At 40.8% G+C, this 7,917-nt stretch overlaps 1 long non-coding RNA gene across 1 annotated transcript in view; it reads right to left on the bottom strand.

Moving 5' to 3' along the window:
- LOC106013221 overlaps window positions 1–7,917 on the bottom strand; it is a 77,267-nt gene that overhangs the window by 36,895 nt on the left and 32,455 nt on the right. Inside the window, exon 2 of the long non-coding RNA XR_001185283.2 lies at window positions 7,005–7,116. This is a non-coding gene — a long non-coding RNA (uncharacterized LOC106013221). The remainder of the gene's footprint in view (window positions 1–7,004; window positions 7,117–7,917) is intronic.

Here is a 7,917-nt window from a genome sequence, read left to right as displayed (position 1 = left end):
CATACACACACACACACACACACACACACACACAAACACAGCACAAACACAAAAGCGCGCGTGTGAGCATATACGACGAAGTCACAAATTCCTGTTGTATATGAAGAGAATCATTCAATCTGATACGAGACAGCAAAGATTGGGCCCATCAGTTTTGTTTGACAAGAAAAATGTAAAGGGATTTCTTCTAAGTTGCTTTGATCTCAACATGGGGTTTCAAGGCAAAATCATAATAATTATATTATTTTTATTAGCAAAGACTACAATATGCCAACTCTTTTTCCGATAACCCATTGGAGAATAAGGATATTATAGAGACACTAGTCTGTTTCTTCATTATCATTTTGAATGGACATGACCCATACTGCCAATAACCAAAAAAGTTAGTTTGCAAAAGAAAGTAAATTATATAATTACTTTAAAGGGAAAATTTTTTTCAAATCTTCATATGAAACATTTCTGAACATGTTCCGAACACTGATTTCTGTTCGAGACTTATCTGTCTCCAACAGGGAGAGAGAGAGAGAGAGAGAGAGAGAGAGAGAGAGAGAGAGAGAGAGAGAGGGGGGGGGAGAAAGAAGGTGAAACTAAGATCAATGGAGAAGACATCAAAGAGAATTTAGCCACTATCACGGCTGCATAAAGACAAATTACAGGTAATGTACAATTACAGAGGGCCTGGGAAAAATCATTATTATGTTGCCAAATGCAGCATTGAGATGGAAAGTTTCCAGCTTCATTTACAAATCAGATATCGACATGCACACCCAATGTCTGATCCCCTGCAAATCAGACATTTTTAATTTTTTTGGCTTCTTTTGTAATGTATCCTGAAACAAGACAAGACAATTTTTTAAAACTCTGTATGGATGACGAAAGAGTGAGTCCCCAAAGGAGAGAAAAGCTGAGTTTTTAAAAAAGCGAGCAAAGAAACGAAAAAATTCTGACGCTTTAGGGAGAAGCGGACACAACGCTTGGGGGGGAGGTAAATTATGTCAATATCTCCTTCACTCAGCTTTGGGCAGGAGACGGATGTGTAAGCTGAATGTTTGTGAAAGGCGAAGTTCAGCCAGTATTTAGTCCCTCTTTATTTTCCAGATCGTTTGTTTTTGTTTTTGATGTTTTTGTATGTTTGCTCTTTACTCGTTCCTGAACATTGTTTCAAAATGCACGATGTCTTCCGTACCCCTCATAAAAAAGGAACAAAAATCGCTAAAAGTACATTTCACTACCCCCCTCCCCCCCCCCCCCCCCCCCAACCCGGCTCTTCAATATCTCAGAAAATAAGTATGTCCTGCCTAACGGAATGGCGAATAAAATATGGCCCAACAGAGAATAGGGATCCATGGCGATGTTACAGATACTATAGTAAATCTGTCTTCTCGACACATAAAACAAGCTTTGACTTTGCCTATGTCGCCGTTACGTTGAGGCAACAGTGACGTTACATGTAAGCAGCCATGTTTTCCCAATTTCTGTTGTGAATAGGCTCCACCTTTAATCAAGCGTTTTTAGAAGAAAAAAAAGAGCTGTTTCCTGGTGAACGTATAAAATTATGTCCCTCCGAAAAGACAGTTTTGATCCATTTGAAACGTAATTGTCTGGCAAAACTCGATTAGACTTTCCCACGAATTCTACTTACCCTATACACTCAAAACAGCTTATTTCTTTTCGAAATGATTATCCCTAGCATCCTGACTTACATTAGTAGACACATTTATTATAGTCTGATCTATGGCGTCTATAATCTAGAGGATAGTCTCTCGGAATCTCAACCCGGGAGGTCGTGGGTTCGATATTCAACCAGTTGGACATGGCGTGTACCCCGTTATAGATAGCAATCGATCTTGTCAGTTTGTTGGTGTTTTAGCGCTTTTAATCTGCAGCTCCCGCTGTCTACTGTATGTTTCCAGTGATCCCAAAATGTTTACAAGTCGTGCTCTAGGGTCTGCTGGGTCAGTAACTACAATAGTTATAACGCGCAGAGCGTGGATGTGCGACAGAATAAAATGAAAGCAGTTTTTATTAACTGAGCACTGTTCTCCTTTTTCTGTGGAGTCCATGCCGAAGGCAACGGCATCTGGTGTAAATAACCATAATTTTTCAAATCACGTTGGAGAAAAACTGTCAATATTACGAGTTGAAAAAGAGAAATGGATAATTGTTTGTTACTGTTCCCCTTTCATCTATAATTAATTAAATCACGACAGACTGGCAGCCCACTCCCCACTCCCTTTTTACCTCTACCTCCTCATTCACAAACACACAAACCCGCACACACCCAAACACAGACTCTCACACACACACACACACACACACACACACACACACACACACACACGCGCGCGCGCGCGCGCGCGCACTCACATATACATACACACACAAACGCACACATACAAACACTCACAAACACACACACAAACAGACACACACACAAACACACGTAGACAAACACAAACACACACACACACTCGTGCACACACACTTACAAACAAACAAACACGCACACATACACTCACAAACAAACACACACAAACACACACATTCATACTTTACACGATCACATATACCGGTTCTTTTAACGTCAACCGACTCCACTGAAGACGAGAAGGCGCAGGACTTCGTTGACGTATGAGAGAATTGTGGCGTGTCAAGAAGAATTCCTCAGGAATGGACCAGAGAAAAACTTCCAGCATTATTTTGATGCTCGTTCCTCTTCAATTGCCATCGAAAACAGACAGACTTTTTTCAGATTAGTTATAGGTTATCAGATCAATCTTAATTCCCAGGGACAGCGCAGTTTTATAGAAAGGAAACGCAGTAGAACCTATGCAACCACTTGTCTCAGGACATAACACGACCAAGGATTCAGTATTGGGTAATTGCTAAAGTAAAAAAAATCTAGTTTGAAAAGTTTCGCAATCGATACTGTTTAGACTTTCAGAGAGTTCACAAATAACGTTACCATATCATGAGATTGAACAATGTTACTCATCAGAATCGGTACTGATAGGAATTAAACTCACATTTAAATGCCGCAAGGACATTTAAGAGACGAAACTTCTGATTTTATCTTTCTGTTTTGCGCGGGCTTTTTTTTTGTCAGACATGTGTATCTAAAAATAGGGAGTTCCGCCTTGTAATTAATTTGCCCTGGTTGAAAAGGGAGATAAACCAATACTTCATCATCATTTTCAATGCCTTTCACCCCTGGCAAGGTATAGGTCACATACAAGCTCCTTCCATTTATCTCTATCCTGGACCATCCTTCCAAGCTCGTTCCAAGTGAGCTTCATCTCTCTCATGTCCCTTTCCACTCATCTCCTCCATGTTTCCCGTGGCCTACCCCCTGCCTCATGCTCTTTGTGGGTTCCACTGCAGCGACTTTCTGAAGGTGTGTCCCATTCATCGCCACTTTCTTAGTTCTATTTCTACTTCTACATCCTTTTGCCCTGTCCTTTCCCACAGCTCTTCTTTTCTCATCCAATACCAATACATAGACCCTGCTATTTCTCTCCCTGACACCGTCTCATAAAGCCTGCTGCTTGCGATCAGCAAGTTGTCATGGGTACAACCTGAGATCCCCCCCCCCCCAGTAGAGTCTGACAAAAAGTGGACACAAAGAGATGAAGACCATCGTCGGAATAAATGTTAATATCCTCTGGGATTGTCTCGGAATATCCTAGATCCTTTCATGAGGCATAACTTGTATTAGTGTACAAATACATTTTGTTGGTGACTTCAAAGCTTCTCAAGTTCCTGAATATAAACAGTGTAATAAAAAATGCACTTTTAAAATAGCAAGACGATGTGGGGGAAGGGGGAGGGGAGGGAGCATGCTTTTTATTGACACGGGTTTTTGTTTTCTTTGGTTTTCTTTTCTTTTTTTTTTTGCTTTTTTTTTTTTTTTTTTTGCTTTTTTGGGGGGAGGGGGTGTTAAACAGAGGTTCTTTTTTCCAACTACATTCAGTCAGCGAAGACCTGTTATACAAACGGCAGCAAGCGCGGCCTCAGACATAAACACAAAAGGCAACTCATCATGGTGTGGCTCGATATACCACTATCGTTACTCTCAGTGCGTGGGTGCTTGGCAGGTGTTCTGGTGTGGTTTGCTTCTTCTTTCATGTCAAACACCTATCGTCCGTATCCCTCCTTCTTTTTTGTGTTTGTTACTGCCTTGTAACACCTCTAATCTTCAGCACTTATATGACCTTAGTGTGTAGCAAGTGCCGTAGACACTTACTAAAACTTTAAAAAACCTATATATATATATATATATATATATATATATATATATATATATATATATATATATTATATATATTTATATTATATATATATATATATACGTAAAATAAAGAACAATAAGAGAGAAGTAAAGGTATGCTTAAGTATGCGCTCGGCATTATCGATACTTTCTGCCCAGAGAGAGAGAGAGGGGGAGAGAGAGGGGGGGAGAGAGAGATCGGGAGAGAGAGAGAGAGAGAGAGAGAGAGAGAGAGAGAGAGAGAGAGAGAGAAAGAAAGAGAGTAAGAAAGAAAGAGAGGAGGGGGGGTGAGAGAAGACTGGGGCGTGTGAATTTTTCTAAAGAGTCATAAAGTGAAATGTCTGGAAGGTTATCAAACTGTTAACTTCTTTTTTCTTAGCATAAAGCACGCCTATAATATTTTGTAAGCTGCATGATCTCCGTAGGGTAGCTGACTTCTTCTGTACCAGAGCATGTACCGCAATGATCAAGACTGAGGAAGGAAGGTTGGTTTTCGTCATTATACTGTGACAGTCATGTAATTAAATTCCTGCTTGTGGTTGAATGATGCATCTGATGTGATATGTACATTTTGTCAGCTTTGCTTCTCTTTTCATATTGAATTTTAATATCATTTGATTGTGTGTGTGTGTGTGTGTGTGTGTGTGTGTGTGTGTGTGTGTGTGTGTGTGTGTGTGTGTGCACCTGCACGTGCTACTACGGTCCTGTACAGCCAAGAATAATTTCTCTCTGGGATAATAACGTATTATCTTATCTTATCTTAGGTAAAGAATGACCGCCTGCGTCAGTGGTGTAACGGTTAGACACTTTGAGGTCGCACGCATAAGACCTGGGTTAGATTCCCAAGTGGGGAAATTATTTTTTAAATTGAGTATCACGATCTTTCTGACTGAAAATTGTATCCTTCCGAGCAAGAGTTGGCCCATACAAGTAGGGTCGAAGCCCGCCTCTTAAATGAACAAACTTGTTGATTCATTCAAAAAGAAGGATTACAACTGCAGAAGAAAAATCGAAATGAAAATCACCACTCCGATACGTACACAGCGAGATAGTCCACTTACTCTATCGAAACGTCCTCGAAAATTGACCTGTAGTTTAGCAGTAAAATACGTCGCCAACGGGTGCTAAATAAATTGTTTTGTTTCCTTCCTACAATTGAAGTCATTTTACAAAAATATTTTCCTCTGCTTTTTTGTAGTATCTATTGTATATTTGGCAACTTGGAAACACATGTGTCACTTTTCCAATAAAACTACGACAGCTACAGTGTTGAAAATTGGCAAAGTACCTGCAAAAAGATAGATAGGTCCCCATGACGGAGCCCGATGTTTATTCTTTTTCATTTCCTGAATTTAGACAGATATATTTGACAAAAAGTTCCCTTCCTTCTTTGGCCTTTGTGATTATTCTACTGAGAAACGAAACAAATCTGCGTAGCTCTCCTTCACAACGGAAGTTCATTATCGCTCTTTAACGTTCGCCTAAGAAACACGATTCAAGAGACGGATGAGTAATTTTCGAGATTTCACCAGTAGTACGTGGAGACGTGATCATGACATTGTGTATGCATCCAAAGAGTTGATTTTAATATAGGGCCCAAAGAGAAAACTTTTTTATTTCTGGGTCAAGATTTTGGGAAAAAATATTTTTGTTAGGTCGCTAGCCTGTAGAAGTGCCATGCAAAGTTTCGTGGGCATAGGCAAATTTGTCAATGAGCTAGAATTTTTTTTTACGCTGTCAGAGGAAAGTAAATAAGCTATAAACACTGCCTCGGTGATTTTGAAGACGTCGGTGTGTTCCTTTTACAGTGTAGCAGCCCTTTCGTGGATTAGTATTTTCTTAGTGCTTTTTGTGAAGGTGTAAGGCGAAACCCGTATTTTGTGAATGTGAAGGGCTAGACAGCAATACACTAAAGCAATGTACATCAAGAGAGGACTTAAATGCAGACCTAATCTAAAGCAATATAGATCTAGAAGCCAGGTGTGACTGTGAAAGGCTAGAGAGCAATGTAGATGTAAAATGCCTCCACGGCGTAGACCAGTAGGAGCAATGACGCCAAGGCATCGACCCGAGCTAAGCCGGGTACTCAGCCATACCGAAGCATTTTAGATACCTTTTTTCAGTAGGCCTTTCCCATAACAGAGCGAGCCATTTAGAAGCATAGTGAGTGAATACATGTATAATGACTTCGAAGCTGCAACTGTTCCATAGACCGACTCTAGCTTAACAGGGCTCTCTGGTACAATCTACCCTCAGAATAAGTAGCAGGATGGGGAGAGAGAGGGGGTCGAGGAATCTCCTGCAATTGGCACTCTGCATGGGTCACCTCTCGGAGGCGGAGTGCGCGGCCACTTTGCATAAACACCTTGTAGGTTGGACAGAGAAGGAGAGCTGCAAGGGGCAATCGAATGCTGCGTAAAAAGGGGTTTCTCGTTGGTTACGAATACTTAGCAACTTCACGTTTTCAAAGTTGTGGTTCACTGCGGCGCATGTGAATGTGTGTGTTATTATGTGTATGTGTTTGTAGATGTGTTTGTGTGTATCTGGGTGTGTGTGTGTGTGTGTGTGTGTGTGTGTGTGTGTGTGTGTGTGTGTGTGTATGCATGCGCTCGTCTGAATATGTGAGAATGTGTTTGTGCTGGTGAGGGCTACTGTTGCAAACAGAATAACATTTTCGACGTCATTGCACAGTCAACATCCGAGCCAACAACTGCATACAAGGAAATAAGAAACTTACCCATCACCAACAGGGCGCATACGGTCCAAGTACCCATCATTTTTCAGTTGCAGCTAGAATCCAAAAAGAAGAAACCGCTCTCTTTCTGAACAGCTCTTTCCAATTCACTCTCCTGTGAAAAGCACAATTTAATTGTCAGAACATACTTCACGTTTTCATAAATAGCAGTATTCTTTTGGTTTACAATTAGTACATACATACATACATAAGCTTTCGGTTTTGTTTTTTGTGCGTGTGTTTGCTTTTTGACATTATCTCGTATGGCCACGAGACAGAAAAACACTGAGTGACTTCCTGAAGTGAGATGGTGGGAGATACTACAAACTTTCAAGTAAGAAAAAATGTTCTGATTTCTTCGAGGGAAAAACTTACCATCGTTTTGAGAGAAAAAAAAACACGACGCATGAAAATAATATGTAAAAGATACGGGTTAATTTTTTATGTTTTTGCAATTGTATCAATAAGTTCAAGGGGGAAGAGGGTAAAAAGAAAAGAAAGCTATAATAGTAAATAGCAGTTGTATAGAGCAACGTCCCGCTGAACAGTAGATTTTACCTTACAATCCATATTATTACTCAAACAGACCTGAAAGTATTCTGAAACAATCCCAGCTTCCTCGGAATATAACAGTGCACGCTAAAAAAATTACTTATACGATTCTTTCCTCCAATATCGGTGTGGAATGTGCGTCGATTAAAGGGCAAAACCTGTTTGAGAATTGTGTCCGAGGAGAAAATGCTCCCCTTTTAATTCCTGCCACACGCAATGGGGAATGACGACGCGAGGAAAGCTGTCATGGCCGATAAGTGGCGGCGTGTCGCCAGCGCACCGACTCTGTCGCGGGAGATGCCTGATTACTGACCTCTGGTCTCTGGTGTCTGTTGACCACCCCTTCCCCTCCCCTCCCAACCCT

The sequence above is a fragment of the Aplysia californica genome, unplaced genomic scaffold, assembly GCF_000002075.1.
Source record: "Aplysia californica isolate F4 #8 unplaced genomic scaffold, AplCal3.0 scaffold00727, whole genome shotgun sequence".
Taxonomy (NCBI): Eukaryota; Metazoa; Mollusca; class Gastropoda; order Aplysiida; family Aplysiidae; genus Aplysia; species Aplysia californica.
The sequence above is the reverse complement of the archived record's forward strand: the minus strand, read 5'-3'. Positions and strand labels throughout refer to the sequence as shown.